Source organism: Cherax quadricarinatus, chromosome 58 (genome assembly GCF_038502225.1).
Source record: "Cherax quadricarinatus isolate ZL_2023a chromosome 58, ASM3850222v1, whole genome shotgun sequence".
NCBI classification, from domain to species: domain Eukaryota; kingdom Metazoa; phylum Arthropoda; class Malacostraca; order Decapoda; family Parastacidae; genus Cherax; species Cherax quadricarinatus.
In genome coordinates, this window is record NC_091349.1 from 20,869,656 (window position 1) to 20,885,518 (window position 15,863).

A 15,863-nucleotide genomic window follows, 5' to 3' on the forward strand; every position below is an offset into this window, starting at 1 on the left:
CTGCTTCACAGCCCTGTTGAACGCCGAACCCGAGCTGAGTTGGTTTCAGCATTGCAGCAGCCTCTTGACTCACCCTTCTTACTGCAGCCTTGGCAACTAGGCACCGAAGGGTGTTACCCACTGCAATGGGCCTGATTCCGCCATCCTTTTTCCGGAGGGCACACAATGAGGCACCAAAGAAAAGGGGTCTGATGGCCTCTGAGACACTTCCAGCCAGGCACAGGTTGGAAAGTTTGGTGAGTTCAGACAGCAGCCTCTCTGAAACCTCACCAAGTGCTGGATTGAGTATTTGTTTTAAGTGTTGAGGCCTTAAACCAGTGAAACCTCCTGCTGAGCCCTGTGGAAATGACATAGCAGCTTTATACACATCAGCATCCTGTAAGATTAGAAGTTCTTCACCTGCTGCAATGTCAGGAAAGTCAATGTTGATACTGGAAGCCCTGGGTGGATGTTTGTCCTTCAGAGCTTGCGCCGTGCTGACGTCCTTGTGAGCGATGGTATCCTCACTGGTTATAAGCCTCAGAGCTCCAATAGTATTACCCTCTTCTATTTTTTTGCTAATTTGGGCTCTGATTTTTGAGGCGTCGGGTGTCCTGTTGTTTGCATTTGCCCAGCGGGTTTGTCGCCCTAGGAGGGAGACGGACGAGGTTGTCATCCCTTGGGAATGCATTTATTGCCCAAATAACATGTGTTGCTAGTGACTTGTCCCTACTTGGTGGGACAGCCAAACAGGCATTGCCAAAAAGCAGCAAGTTGTGCCAGGATCTGTTGTTTGATGGAGCATCGTTGACTTTCTTTAGAAGGTCAGTGAATTTACTAGCAGCTTGAGGGCGAGCTGCTTTGGGGATGTGTGTCAGAGTCATGGTGGATGTTAATTTGATTGCAGATTTGAGGTCCTCTGTAGAGGTGAAGTCACGGTAGCTGTCAGCCCTGTCTGCTGGGGGAGGCTGTTGGTTGTTCTCATTTGGAGCTCTCATGGAGCCTAGACATCCATTGTGTGCATGGATGTTGCCAGTTGTGGGATTGAGTGCATATTCCCTGTAGCACACCCTGCAGATGCCTCGTGAACGACAGCTTTGGCTCTGTCGTGAAGATTCCTGGGAACCTGCGAATACTTGGACATTGCTGATATCGTGGGGGTGGGAGGGCGCCAGCTGTGGGGTGATGAGTGAAGGACAGCATGGATGCATGGGGGATGAGGGCGGGGGACTAGCCAGCCGCAGAACTTGTAATTGGTGGGGCACTAAACGGCAACACCCTTGGTCAGGAAGTCAGTGGTCCTAGGCTGGGATGAGGGGAAGGGATCGTGGATAGGAGGGGGGAGGGAGTGGCCCTGTGTATTCGCTCAAGATGCACATCACTGACTAACTTTTGCTAATTGTTATACACTTATTGTTCCATTTAGAAAAAACCCTCGCCATTTGGCACACTAATCACAATGCTAACATTATTAACAGGGGTGTTCTTCCGTTCACCATCCAATGACCGTGTCGTGGGCTGCCACGTCCTCCCCCCAACCCACGACCCCAGCCGGTCACAGATGTAAAAAAACCTCCTCCACACCTCCACTGGCAGGATCCCATCACCACCGCTACTCCCCAAATCCCAACATGAGTTCATTACCTTTGTAACTTGTAAGTTCATTACCTTGTACCTAGTTCAGCCATCAAAACTTTGGAGCCCGGTCCCTGGACCCATTGTGTACCTCTGTAATCTGTAAATACCTTTGTAACTTGTCATGATTGTGACTAGACCTACCTGGAGTTCATTACCTTTGTAAATTGTGAGTTCATTACATTTGTAAATTGTGAATTCATTACCTCTGTAACTTGCTCAGCTATCAAAACTTTGAGGCCCAGTCCCTGGACCCATTATGTACCTCTGTAATCTTTCGACTACCGCCCACAGGATGGGTATGGGGTGCATAATAAACATATTAAACTAACTAACCAACATGCACACTGCACTTTCACTGATACAGAAGCAACGGTCTGATGCAGAGGATTGCCACAACTCTGTGATCTCCGGTGGATACTCACGATGATGTATGCCGAAACTGGCCCGCGAAAAACCATGTTGGTTCTTGGTTTACACACAATGTATGGGGCACCATACACTGACTCCCTCCCTTCACGCAGGCAAGCGAATATATATATATATATATATATATATATATATATATATATATATATATATATATATATATATATATATATATATATATATATATATATATATATATATATATATATATATATATATATATATATATATATATATATATATATATATATATATATATATATATATATATTATATATATATATATATATATATATATATATATATATATATATATATATATATATATATATATATATATATATATATATATATATATATATATATATATATTTATATATATTTATAAATATATATATATATATATATATTTATAAATATATATATATATATATATATATATATATATATATATATATATATATATATATATATATATATATATATATATATATATATATATATATATATAAATATATACGTATATGTCGTGCCGAATATGTAAAACAGGTCAATTAGCAAAACCTCATTTAAAATTAAGTCCTTTCTAAAATTTTATCTTATAAGTGTATAGATATATTTTTTCGTTAATGTTGATGTAAAAATTTATAATTTTGCACCAAAAAGAACTTAGAAAACTTACCTAACTTTATTATAACAAAAACAATTTATTTTAATCTAACCCAATTAAAAATATTTTAGATTTGTTTACAATAATTTAATACTAAACAAACACAATGAAATATATTTTTATCGTTAGGTTCAGAATGATTTTGTCGAAATTATTACATACACAAATTTTCACTTGTCCTATATGGCAAGATGAGCGTTGCTATTTAAGCCAAGATCGCAAGTTCTGCCTATTCGGCACGACATATATATATATACATATATATATATATATATATATATATGTCGTGCCGAATAGGCAGAACTTGCTATCTTGGCTTAAATAGCAACGCTCATCTTGCCATATAGGACAAGTGAAAATTTGTGTATGCAATAATTTCGCCAAAATCATTCTGAACCTAACGAAAAAAATATATTTCACTGTGTTTGTTTAGTATTAAATTACTGTAAACAAATCTAAAATATATTTAGTTGGTTAGGCTAAAATAAATTGTTCTTGTTATAATAAGGTTAGGTAAGTTTTCTAAGATTCTTTTAGTGCAAAATTAAATTTTTTTACATTAACATTAATGAAAAAATGTATCTTTAAACGTATAAGAGAAAATTTTAGAAAGGACTTAATTTTAAATGAGTTCTTGCTAATTGACCAGTTTTACATATTCGGCACGACATATATATATATATATATATACATGTATATATATATATATATATATATATATATATATATATATATATATATATATATATATATATATATATATATATATATATATGTCGTGCCGAATATGTAAAACTGGTCAATTAGCAAGAACTCATTTAAAATTAAGTCCTTTCTAAAATTTTCTCTTATACATTCAAACATATATTTTTTTCATTAATGATAATGTAAAAATTTAAAATTTTGCACCAAGAGAATCTTAGAAAACTTACCTAACCTTATTATAACAAGAACAATTTATTTTAGCCTAACCCAACTAAATATATTTTAGATTTGTTTACAATAATTTAATACTAAACAAACACAGTGAAATATACTTTTTTCGTTAGGTTCAGAATGATTTTCGCGAAATTATTGCATATGCAAATTTTCACTTGTCATATATGGCAAGATGAACGTTGCTCTTTAAGCCAAGATCGCAAGTTCTGCCTATTCGGCACGACATATATATATATATATATATATATATATATATATATATATATATATATATATATATATATATATATATATATATATATATATATATATATATATGTATGTCATTCCTAATTGGTTAAAGTGGTCAATTAGCAAGAACTCACTTAAAATTAAGTCCTTTCTAAAATTTTCTCTTGTTCATTTAAAGATATTTTTTTCATTAATGTTGTTGTAAAAGTTTATAATTTTGCACCAAAAGAATCTTAGAAAACTTACCTAACCTTATTATACGAAGCGCAATTTATTTTAGCCTAATTAACTAAATATATTTTAGATACGTTTACAATAATTTAATACTAAACAAACACAGTGAAATATTTTTTTTCTTTAGGTCAGAATAATTTTTGAGAAATTGATGCATAAACAAATTTTCGCTTCTCTTAGATGGCAAGATGAGCGTTGCTATTTAAGCCAAGATCGCAAGTGTTACATATTCGGCACACACACACTCACACACACACGTCAAGAAACTAGAGAAAGTACAAAGGTTTGCCACAAGGTTAGTTCCAGAGCTAAGGGGAATGTCCTATGAAGAAAGATTAAGGGAAATCGGCCTGACGACACTGGAGGACAGGAGGGTCAGGGGAGACATGATAACGACATATAAAATACTGCGTGTAATAGACAAGGTGGACAAAGACAGGATGTTCCAAGGAGGGGACACAGAAACAAGAGGCTACAATTGGAAGTTGAAGACACAAATGAGTCAGAGAGATATTAAGAAGTATTTCTTCAGTCATAGAGTTGTAAGGCAGTGGAATAGCCTAGAATATGACGTAGTGGAGGCAGGAACCACACACAGTTTTAAGACGAGGTTTGATAAAGCTCATGGAGCGGGGAGAGAGAGGGCCCAGTAGCAACCGGTGAAGAGACGGGTCCAGGAGCTAAGACTCGACCCCTGTTACCACAAATAGGTGAGTACAAATAGATGAGTACACACATGCAAACCTCGCTCAAGGAGAAAGATCATGGGGTGAGTATAACATAAGGGCAAAGGTTTGCAACAAGGTTAGTTTCAGAGCTAAGGGTAATGTCCTATGAAGAAAGGCTAAGGGAAATCGGCCTGACGACACTGGAGGACAGGAGGGTCAGGGGAGACATGATAACGACATATAAAATACTGCGCAGAATAGACAAGGTGGAAAAAGACAGGATGTTCCATGGATTGGACACAGAAACAAGAGGTTACAGTTGCAAGTTGAAGACTCAGATGAGTCAGAGGGATGTTAGGAAGTATTTCTTCAGTCATTGAGTTGTCAGGCAGTGGAATAGCCTAGAAAGTGACGTAGTGGAGGAGGGAACCATACATAGTTTTAAGACGAGGTTTGATAAAGCACATGGAGCAGGGGGAGAGAGAGAGGACCCAGTAGCATCCAGTGATGAGGCAGAGCCATGAACTAAGACTCGACCCCTGCAACCACAAATATGTGAGTACAAATAGGTGAGTACACACACACACACACACACACACAACACGAGATTTAAGGAAATATTTACAGTAGAGACAGGAAGGACTCTGGGGGGACAGACCAGATGGGGACACCAGCAAGGAATACACCAACAAGTGTTGGACGACATACATACAGATGAGGAGGAGGTGAAGAAACTGCTAAGGGACATCGATACCTCAAAGGCAGTGGGACCAGACAACATCTCCCCGTGGGTCCTTAGAGAGGGAGCAGATATGTTGTGTGTGCCACTTACCACAATCTTCAACACGTCCCTGGAAACTGGGCAACTACCTGAGGTATGGAAGACGGCAAATGTAGTTCCCATTTTTAAAAAAGGTGACAGAAAAGAGGCACTAAACTATAGACCTGTGTCATTGACGTGTATAGTAGTGGAGGCAGGAACCATACACAGTTTTAAGATGAGGTTTGATAAAGCTCATGGAGCGGGGAGAGAGAGGGCACAATAGCAACCGGTGAAGAGGCGGAGCCAGGAGCTAAGACTCGACCCCTGCAACCACAAATAGGTGAGTACAAATAGGTGAGTACACACACACACACACACACACACATATATTCATATATATATATATATATATATATATATATATATATATATATATATATATATATATATATATATATATATATATAAACACGCTAGATAACAGGGATATCTTGCTACTCCTACTTACACTTTGGTCACACTTCACAGACACGCACATGCATATATATATATACATACATCTAGGTTTTTCTCCTTTTTCTACATAGCTCTTGTTCTTCTTTATTTCTTCTATTGTCCATGGGGAAGTGGAAAAGAATTTTTCCTCCGTAAGCCATGCGTGTCGTATGAGGCGACTAAAATGCCGGGAGCAATGGGCTAGTAACCCCTTCTCCTGTAGACATTTACTAAAAAAGAGAAGAAGAAAAACTTTATAAAACTGGGATGCTTGAATGTGCGTGGATGTAGTGCGGATAACAAGAAACAGATGATTGCTGATGTTATGAATGAAAAGAAGTTGGATGCCCTGGCCCTAAGCGAAACAAAGCTGAAGGGGGTAGGGGAGTTTCGGTGGGGGGAAATAAATGGGATTAAATCTGGAGTATCTGAGAGAGTTAGAGCAAAAGAAGGGGTAGCAGTAATGTTGAATGATCAGTTATGGAAGGAGAAAAGAGAATATGAATGTGTAAATGCAAGAATTATGTGGATTAAAGTAAAAGTTGGATGCGAGAAGTGGGTCATAATAAGTGTGTATGCACCTGGACAAGAGAGGAATGCAGAGGAGAGAGAGAGATTTTGGAAGATGTTAAGTGAATGTATAGGAGCCTTTGAACCAAGTGAGAGAGTAATTGTGGTAGGGGACCTGAATGCTAAAATAGGAGAAACTTTTAGAGAGGGTGTGGTAGGTAAGTTTGGGGTGCCAGGTGTAAATGATAATGGGAGCCCTGTGATTGAACTTTGTATAGAAAGGGGTTTAATTATAGGTAATACATATTTTAAGAAAAAGAGGATAAATAAGTATACAAGATATGATGTAGGGCGAAATGACAGCAGTTTGCTGGAATATGTATTGGTAGATAAAAGACTGTTGAGTAGACTTCAGGATGTACATGTTTATAGAGGGGCCACAGATATATCAGATCACTTTCTAGTTGTAGCTACACTGAGAGTAAAAGGTAGATGGGATACAAAGAGAATAGAAGCATCAGGGAAGAGAGAGGTGAAGGTTTATAAACTAAAAGAGGAGGCAGTTAGGGAAAGATATGAACAGCTATTGGAGGATAGATGGGCTAATGAGAGCATAGGCAATGGGGTCGAAGAGGTATGGGGTAGGTTTAAAAATGTAGTGTTAGAGTGTTCAGCAGAAGTTTGTGGTTACAGGAAAGTGGGTGCGGGAGGGAAGAGGAGCGATTGGTGGAATGATGATGTAAAGAGAGTAGTAAGGAAGAAAAAGTTAGCATATGAGAAGTTTTTACAAAGTAAAAGTGATGCAAGGAGGGAAGAGTATATGGAGAAAAAGACAGAGGTTAAGAGAGTGGTGAAGCAATGTAAAAAGAGAGCAAATGAGAGAGTGGGTGAGATGTTATCAACAAATTTTGTTGAAAATAAGAAAAAGTTTTGGAGTGAGATTAACAAGTTAAGGAAGCCTAGAGAACAAATGGATTTGTCAGTTAAAAATAGGAGAGGAGAGTTATTAAATGGAGAGTTAGAGGTATTGGGAAGATGGAGGGAATATTTTGAGGAATTGTTAAATGTTGATGAAGATAGGGAAGCTGTTATTTCGTGTATAGGGCAAGGAGGAATAACATCTTGTAGGAGTGAGGAAGAGCCAGTTGTGAGTGTGGGGGAAGTTCGTAAGGCAGTAGGTAAAATGAAAGGGGGTAAGGCAGCCGGGATTGATGGGATAAAGATAGAAATGCTAAAAGCAGGTGGGGATATAGTTTTGGAGTGGTTGGTGCAATTATTTAATAAATATATGGAAGATGGTAAGGTACCTAGGGATTGGCAGAGAGCATGCATAGTTCCTTTATATAAAGGCAAAGGGGACAAAAGAGAGTGCAAAAATTATAGGGGGATAAGTCTGTTGAGTATACCTGGTAAAGTGTATGGTAGAGTTATTATTGAAAGAATTAAGAGTAAGACGGAGAATAGGATAGCAGATGAACAAGGAGGCTTTAGGAAAGGTAGGGGGTGTGTGGACCAGGTGTTTACAGTGAAACATATAAGTGAACAATATTTCACTTATATGCATTTATGGATTTGGAAAAGGCGTATGACAGGGTGGATAGGGGGGCAATGTGGCAGATGTTGCAGGTGTATGGCGTAGGAGGAAGGTTACTGAAAGCAGTGAAGAGTTTTTACGAGGTTAGTGAGGCTCAAGTTAGAGTATGTAGGAAAGAGGGAAATTATTTCCCAGTAAAAGTAGGCCTTAGACAAGGATGTGTGGTGTCACCGTGGTTGTTTAATATATTTATAGATGGGGTTGTAAGAGAAGTAAATGCGAGGGTCTTGACAAGAGGCGTGGAGTTAAAAGATAAAGAATCACACATAAAGTGGGAGTTGTCACAGTTGCTCTTTGCTGATGACACTGTGCTCTTGGGAGATACTGAAGAGAAGTTGCAGAGATTGGTGGATGAATTTGGTAGGGTGTGCAAAAGAAGAAAATTAAAAGTGAATACAGGAAAGAGTAAGGTTATGAGGATAACAAAAATATTAGGTGATGAAAGATTGGATATCAGATTGGAGGGAGAGAGTATGGAGGAGGTGAATGTATTCAGATATTTGGGAGTGGACGTGTCAGCGGATGGGTCTACGAAGGATGAGGTGAATCATAGAATTGATGAGGGGAAAAGGGTGAGTGGTGCACTTAGGAGTCTGTGGAGACTAAGAACTTTGTCCTTCGAGGCAAAGAGGGGAATGTATGAGAGTATAGTTTTACCAACACTCTTATATGGGTGTGAAGCATGGGTGATGAATGTTGCAGCGAGGAGAAGGCTGGAGGCAGTGGAGATGTCATGTCTGAGGGCAATGTGTGGTGTGAATATAATGCAGAGAATTCGTAGTTTGGAAGTTAGGAGGAGGTGCGGGATTACCAAAACTGTTGTCCAGAGGGCTGAGGAAGGGTTGTTGAGGTGGTTCGGACATGTAGAGAGAATGGAGCGAAACAGAATGACTTCAAGAGTGTATCAGTCTGTAGTGGAAGGAAGGCGGGGTAGGGGTCGGCCTAGGAAAGATTGGAGGGAGGGGGTAAAGGAGGTTTTGTGTGCGAGGGGCTTGGAGATGTCATGTCTGAGGGCAATGTGTGGTGTGAATATAATGCAGAGAATTCGTAGTTTGGAAGTTAGGAGGAGGTGCGGGATTACCAAAACTGTTGTCCAGAGGGCTGAGGAAGGGTTGTTGAGGTGGTTCGGACATGTAGAGAGAATGGAGCGAAACAGAATGACTTCAAGAGTGTATCAGTCTGTAGTGGAAGGAAGGCGGGGTAGGGGTTGGCCTAGGAAAGATTGGAGGGAGGGGGTAAAGGAGGTTTTGTGTGCGAGGGGCTTGGACTTCCAGCAGGCGTGCGTGAGCGTGTTTGATAGGAGTGAATGGAGACGAATGGTTTTTAATACTTGACGTGCTGTTGGAGTGTGAGCAAAGTAACATTTATGAAGGGGTTCAGGGAAACCGGCAGGCCGGACTTGAGTCCTGGAGATGGGAAGTACAGTGCCTGCACTCTGAAGGAGGGGTGTTAATGTTGCAGTTTAAAAACCGTAGTGTAAAGCACCCTTCTGGCAAGACAGTGATGGAGTGAATGATGGTGAAAGTTTTTCTTTTTCGGGCCACCCTGCCTTGGTGGGAATCGGCCAGTGTGATAATAAAATAAAATAAATAAATATATATATATATATATATATATATATATATATATATATATATATATATATATATACAGAAATTTGGTTATTGTGTGGTTTACATGTAGTAAAATTGTGATTACAGAGTGTACCACTAGAACGCTTAGCATGGCTAGGCATTTCGGGCATACTAAGTTTTATTCTTAATTGTATAATATTACAAATTATGAGGTAAGTTGGTATTATGGCTAAGTGACTAAATACTAGTTTGTGAGTTTAGCAATGTGAATGCTTTTGTTTTGGCACAGTACATAGTTTCAGTATTGTAGTATCACAGGATTCATTATTTTAAGATTGAGATTAATATTTCTGTTTATGGTCAAATGAGTGAGTGAGTGTAAGTGTGAACCACCAGGTGGTATTCGTGTAGTTAGTTGATGGGGTGTATCAGGGAGATAAGATGTTTTCTAATGGTAGTTTTGAAGGTGATGAATGTGTCTGCAGTTCTAGAGTTCTCAGGTAGGGTATTCCAGATTTTAGGGCCTTTGACATACATTGAATTTTTGTAAAGGTTTAGTCGGATACGGGGAATGTCGTAGAGATGTTTGTGTCTGGTGTTATGCCTGTGGGTTCTGTCACAACTATCAAGAAAGCGTTTTAGGTCAAGGTTGATATTAGAGTTTAAGGCCCTGTAGATGTAGATTGCACAGTAGTAAGTGTGAATGTACTGAACTGGGAGTAAATTTAGGTCTATGAAGAGTGGGGGGGTGTGTTGCCAGGGATGGGATTTAGTGATTATTCTTACTGCAGCTTTTTGTTGGGTTATTATTGGCTTTAGGTGTGTTGCTGCAGTTGATCCCCAAGCACAAATAGCATAGGTGAGGTATGGATAAATAAGTGAGTGGTATAGTGTGAGAAGGGCATTTTGCGGCACGTAGTATCGTATCTTGGAGAGGATCCCAACCGTTTTGGATACTTTTTTGGTTATATGCTGGATATGGGTGCTGAAATTCAGGTTGTTGTCAAGGTATAAGCCTAGGAATTTTCCCCCATTATTTCTGGTAATTAGAGTGTTGTCAATCTTAATGTTAATTTGTGCATCTCCTGCTCTGCTACCAAACATAATATAGTAAGTTTTGTCAGTGTTAAGTGTAAGTTTATTGGCTGTCATCCAAGTCGATATTTTAATCAGCTCCTCATTCACAATGGTGTTGAGGGTGGCAAGATTAGGGTGAGAGATGACATAAGTCGTGTCATCAGCAAAGAGAATGGGTTTCAGGTGTTGGGATACGTTTGGAAGGTCATTGATGTATATGAGGAAGAGCAGGGGACCAAGGACACTTCCCTGCGGAACTCCAGTATCAAGTGGCCGTGTTGCTGATGCTGTGTCTTTAATGGTGACGTACTGATACCTATTAGTAATGTAAGATTTGAAATAAGCAAGCATATATATATATATATATATATATATATATATATATATATATATATATATATATATATATATATATATATATATATATATATATATATATATACATGTATATATATATATATATATATACATGTATATATATATATATATATATATATATATATATATATATATATATATATATATATATATATATATATACTTGGAGAGGGTTCCAGCGCCTCAGCATGGCCATCCAGAGGGGAAATGCATGCTGCATACTGGGCTCGCATCCAGCTTCGGAGGAGCTGGAGGAGATTTATAATCTTTGATGTATACCTGGAGAGGGTTTCGGGGGTCAACGCCCCCTCGGTCCAGTCTGTGACCAGGCCTTATGATGGCTCAGACCCTGATCAACCAGCCTGGCTGGTCAAGTACTGACTTTAGGTGCCTGTCCAGCATCTTCTTGAAGACAACCAGGGGTCTATTGGTAATCCCCCCTTATGTATGCTGGGAGACAGTTGAACAGTCTGGGACCCGTGATGTATACTGCGTTGTCTGTTATCGTGCTATTGGCTCCCCTGCATTTCAATGGGGGGGATGTTTCATCGTCTGCCGAGGGAGTAATTTTCGAGTGCAAGTTTGATACTAATCCCTCTAAGATTTTCCAAGTATAATCATGTATCTCTCCTGCCTGCATTCTAGGGAGCACAGGATTTAGAATTTCAAGCGTTCCCAGTAATTGAATTGTGCCATGATTGTTCTCAGCGCATTTTCTAGGTCAGCAGTTTCACCTGCCGTTAGAGGTGTTGTTAGTGTGTAGCAATATTCCGGCCTAGATAGAACAAGCGACATGAGGAGTGTCATCGTAGGCTTGGCATCCCTAGTTTTCAAGGTTCTCATTATCTAACCTGTTATTTTTTTAAATTAAAAGGACACAAGTGGCAAAGTTTTGCTCTCCAGGAGCTTTGTCAAGCTCTTGGAGAGGGAAACGTTGCCACAAAACGTTGCCTCCCATCTTGGAGGCAGCACAAGCTGCCTTCTAGATGGGACATAAAAAGGGCCAACTGGAAGGTGTTCCAGGATTATCTTCATGACTGGTGGTCCACATACTCTCTGTCGAAGACTGTGATATGGCTGAACAGGAGCTAATCACTGTTCTCATCCAGGCAGCAGAGTGCACAATTCCAAAGAAGTCCGCAGGATGCACTTTCTAAAGAGACTGGTGGTTCTACAACGACGAGGTGCAGGAGCAGAACCACTGCATCAAATCTTTTATAAAGCTATACAGGTGTAACCCTACGGCAGAGAACAGGAATACTCTGAGAGCTATTGTGCAGCATGCCTGCAGAGTCTCTCTCAGATTGGAGTTGTGCACTATAAATTGACATAGTGCCTGATAAGTGGAAAATGGCAAGTGTAATACCTATTTACAAGGCAGGTGACAGGTCCTTTGCTTCGAACTATAGGGCAATAAGCCTTACCTCCATAGTGGGAAAATTTATGGCCTCAATGATTTGTCGAAGAAATTCTTAGCCATCGTGATAGGTACAGACTGATAAATGAATCTCAACACTGTTTTACAAAGGGGCGTTCATGTCTTATGAATTCACTAACTTTTTTCACTAAGGGTTTCAGGAGGTAGATCATGGTAATGAATATGATATTGTGTATATGGACTTCAGTAAGGCTTTCGATAGAGTTTCTCTTCAAGGGGGGGGGGGCTCCTTGGCGTGGTGAAGAGGCTCTTGGTCTGAGGAATTAGACCTGTCGGTCTCCTTCCTCAGACTGAACCTAATTACCCCCCAATCCCCCCTTCCCTCTCCCATCCTCCCCATTAACCCTTTTTTCCTTTCCTCCTCCTCCTCCCCACCCATCCCTTTTGCCCTTCCTTTTTGACCTTTTGGATTTTTTCCCACAGGCACGCTAGTTCCTAGGTAGGGGAAAGGGTACCGGGGTCCATCGTATTCCGTTGAGGTTCTTGGCGGTGGTGTAGTTTGCTGTGGAATCTGGATTTCCTGGGGATGTCCCGACCCTTCTCTGGTATCCCGGAGTGTGTCTTTTGGGCGACGGGTATATGTCTGGAAGCCACCTTTCAGATTCCGGGAGTGGTGGCCGAAGGGGGTATGCTTTGTGGTGGATATCTGGCCGCCCTCTCTTTTGTCCACCGAGGTAGCTAGGCAGATGTGAGGTTGCTATCCCGGATTGCTGGTTTACTGGCATGATGGGTAGGGTATGGCACGGGTTCCATGCTGCATCTGCACTACTTGCGGTGCTGAGGTCCTCTTGGGCGTGGAGGGAGATTTCTGACCCTTTCATTCCTCCTAGAAACTATCCCTCCCCGGTCCCCCCTTTTTTTTATTCTTTTTTATTTTTATTTTCATTTCTTCTTTCTTTTTTTCTTAAAAACAAAAAGAAAGAAGTAACCTAACCATGGAGTACCCGATCCATTACCCCGATACCCCCGGGCCCCTTTTTGTTACCGCACCCCGTTCTGACCTTGCCTAATCTTTTGACCACTCTTTGGACACTCCTAAGGCCCCTGTACCTCTTGCTGGTGCTGTTTCCTCACCCGCTTCAGGTACCGAGGCTTCCACTGACTCCTTCGATTTGTCTGACCTCCGCTCTCCTTTGACTACGCTTCCGACTTCTCCCTCTATCGTGCGGCGATTTTTGAATCGCCAGCCCATCCCACATTGGACGGATTCTGGTCCCACTTCTAAACGTCAACGACAATCTCCTAATGATGTTGCTTCGTTACCTTCACTTTCTACTCGGAAAAGACCTACACGTCATGCAATCCCTATCCACACTCAGTTTCAGACCACACAATGGACTAAATTCTTTACATTAAGACTGACTTCTACTGCCTATCTTTCCAACCATAGTATTGACAAAGCGCTCCTACACCACGTTGGTAGAGATATTTCCTTTCATACTCTTATGAGTGGTATGTGCATCATCACAGTCCAGAATTCTACCCAAGCTCATGATCTTTCTCTGCTTTCACATATCGATACTATTCCTATCACTATCGAAAAACGTCATTCCCTCAATTCTTGTAGTGGTACTGTTATTCTGCCCCATACCACAGTCCAACAGAATTACCAGACATGTAGCACTGACATTCTCGAACAGCTGGAACTCCAAGATCTCCCAATTCTCAAGGTAGACACTTATGTTCTTCCCGCATGCGGGTGAAGACGATACCCTAGCAATGTGGTTCATTTAACATTTGACAGCCATGAACTCCCATCCTCTGTTTATGTAGCAAGACATTGGTTACAAGTTCGGAAGGTGATCCCTACGCTGCAATGGTGTAGGAATTGCTGGCGATTTGGCCACCCAGCAAAATATTGCAGATCTATAGCTGAATGCCCAGTCTGTGGTGCCGATGACCATTCTAATACGTCTTGCAGTCGAACTCCCTCTTGCCTTAATTGTCATGAGGCTCACCCTTCGTACTCTTGCCATTGCTAAGTGTACTTAAATGAGTGGGAAATTCGTTGCCTCAAAGAGGCAGAAGGTCTCTCTTATGCTATGGTGGTTTCTCATCTCCGCCTCCAAGGGAGACTGTCCCATGTTTCTTATTCTCGTGTTTCAAAGCGTCCTCCCACTTCTGGGGTCACATCTTCTGCAGCCTCCTCTGCGGTTGCCAGTCCCATAGTCACTCCTGTATCTAATTCTTTTGCTGTCCTGGGCTCAGACGTCCCTACTTCAACTCCTCAGTCTGTCCTCACTTCCTCGTGTCCTCCCTCACAAACCCCAGTATCGACAAGACCTTGTACGACACCTCCTCCCAATTGTCCCTCTACTTCTCAGAGGCCCAAAAAATCTCCTTTAACCCCTCCTTCCCTTCATCCACCTCTACATTTTACCTTCCCGGTCCCTGTTCCTGGGTCTTCCCCTTTCACTGGCTCTGTTACAAGTGTGGAGGTTCATCCTCCTCGTACTGTGCCTTCCTCCCCTGTCCCCTCCCAATTTTCTTCCTCTTCTGCCACCTCCCAGGTTTCTGCCTCTTCTGTCCCCTGCCACACTTCTCCAGTTCCCTCCACCCTTTCGCCCCCCCCCACCTTGGTACAGTCCATTAAAGCTCCGATCTTTACTCAAACTCCTCCTCCTTCCATCTCCAATATTGTCTCCCATACGACGTCTCTGAACTCTGAAACACTTGAAGCAATCTCTGAATATATTGCAGAGACCAAACCATCAATGGTCACTGATCCACCCTCTGTTCCTTCTCTTTCCTCTTCTCCAGCTGTGCAACTCCTTTCTTCACAATGCACCGTTCCTTCGCTACTTGAACGTTTTCCTTTTCCACCGCATGTGGACTTTTCTAACCCCTCTAGTCCATAGGTACCCTTACCTGCGGATTTCAGGTATCTTTATCGTTACCAATCATGGCGTATTTACAGTGGAATATTCGCAGCGTCAGGGGTAATCGGGGTGAGCTTCAGATGTTGTTCTCCCAGTTTTTCCCTGTTCGTGTTTGCTTACTGGAACCAAAATTACACTCTGCCATTGTCTATCCTATCTCAGGCTATAATTTATTGTATTCTTCAGATCCTTTTCCTGATGGGACCTTTAATGAAAGTGCCCTTCTTCTACGCACTGATATTCCGTACCATCAGCTATTTGTTCGTACTTCGCTGCATTACACAGCAGCCCGTATCCACTTGCATAGGTGGTATACACTCTGTTCTTTGTATCTCTCTCCTTCTCGGGCATTATCAAATCCCAGATATTG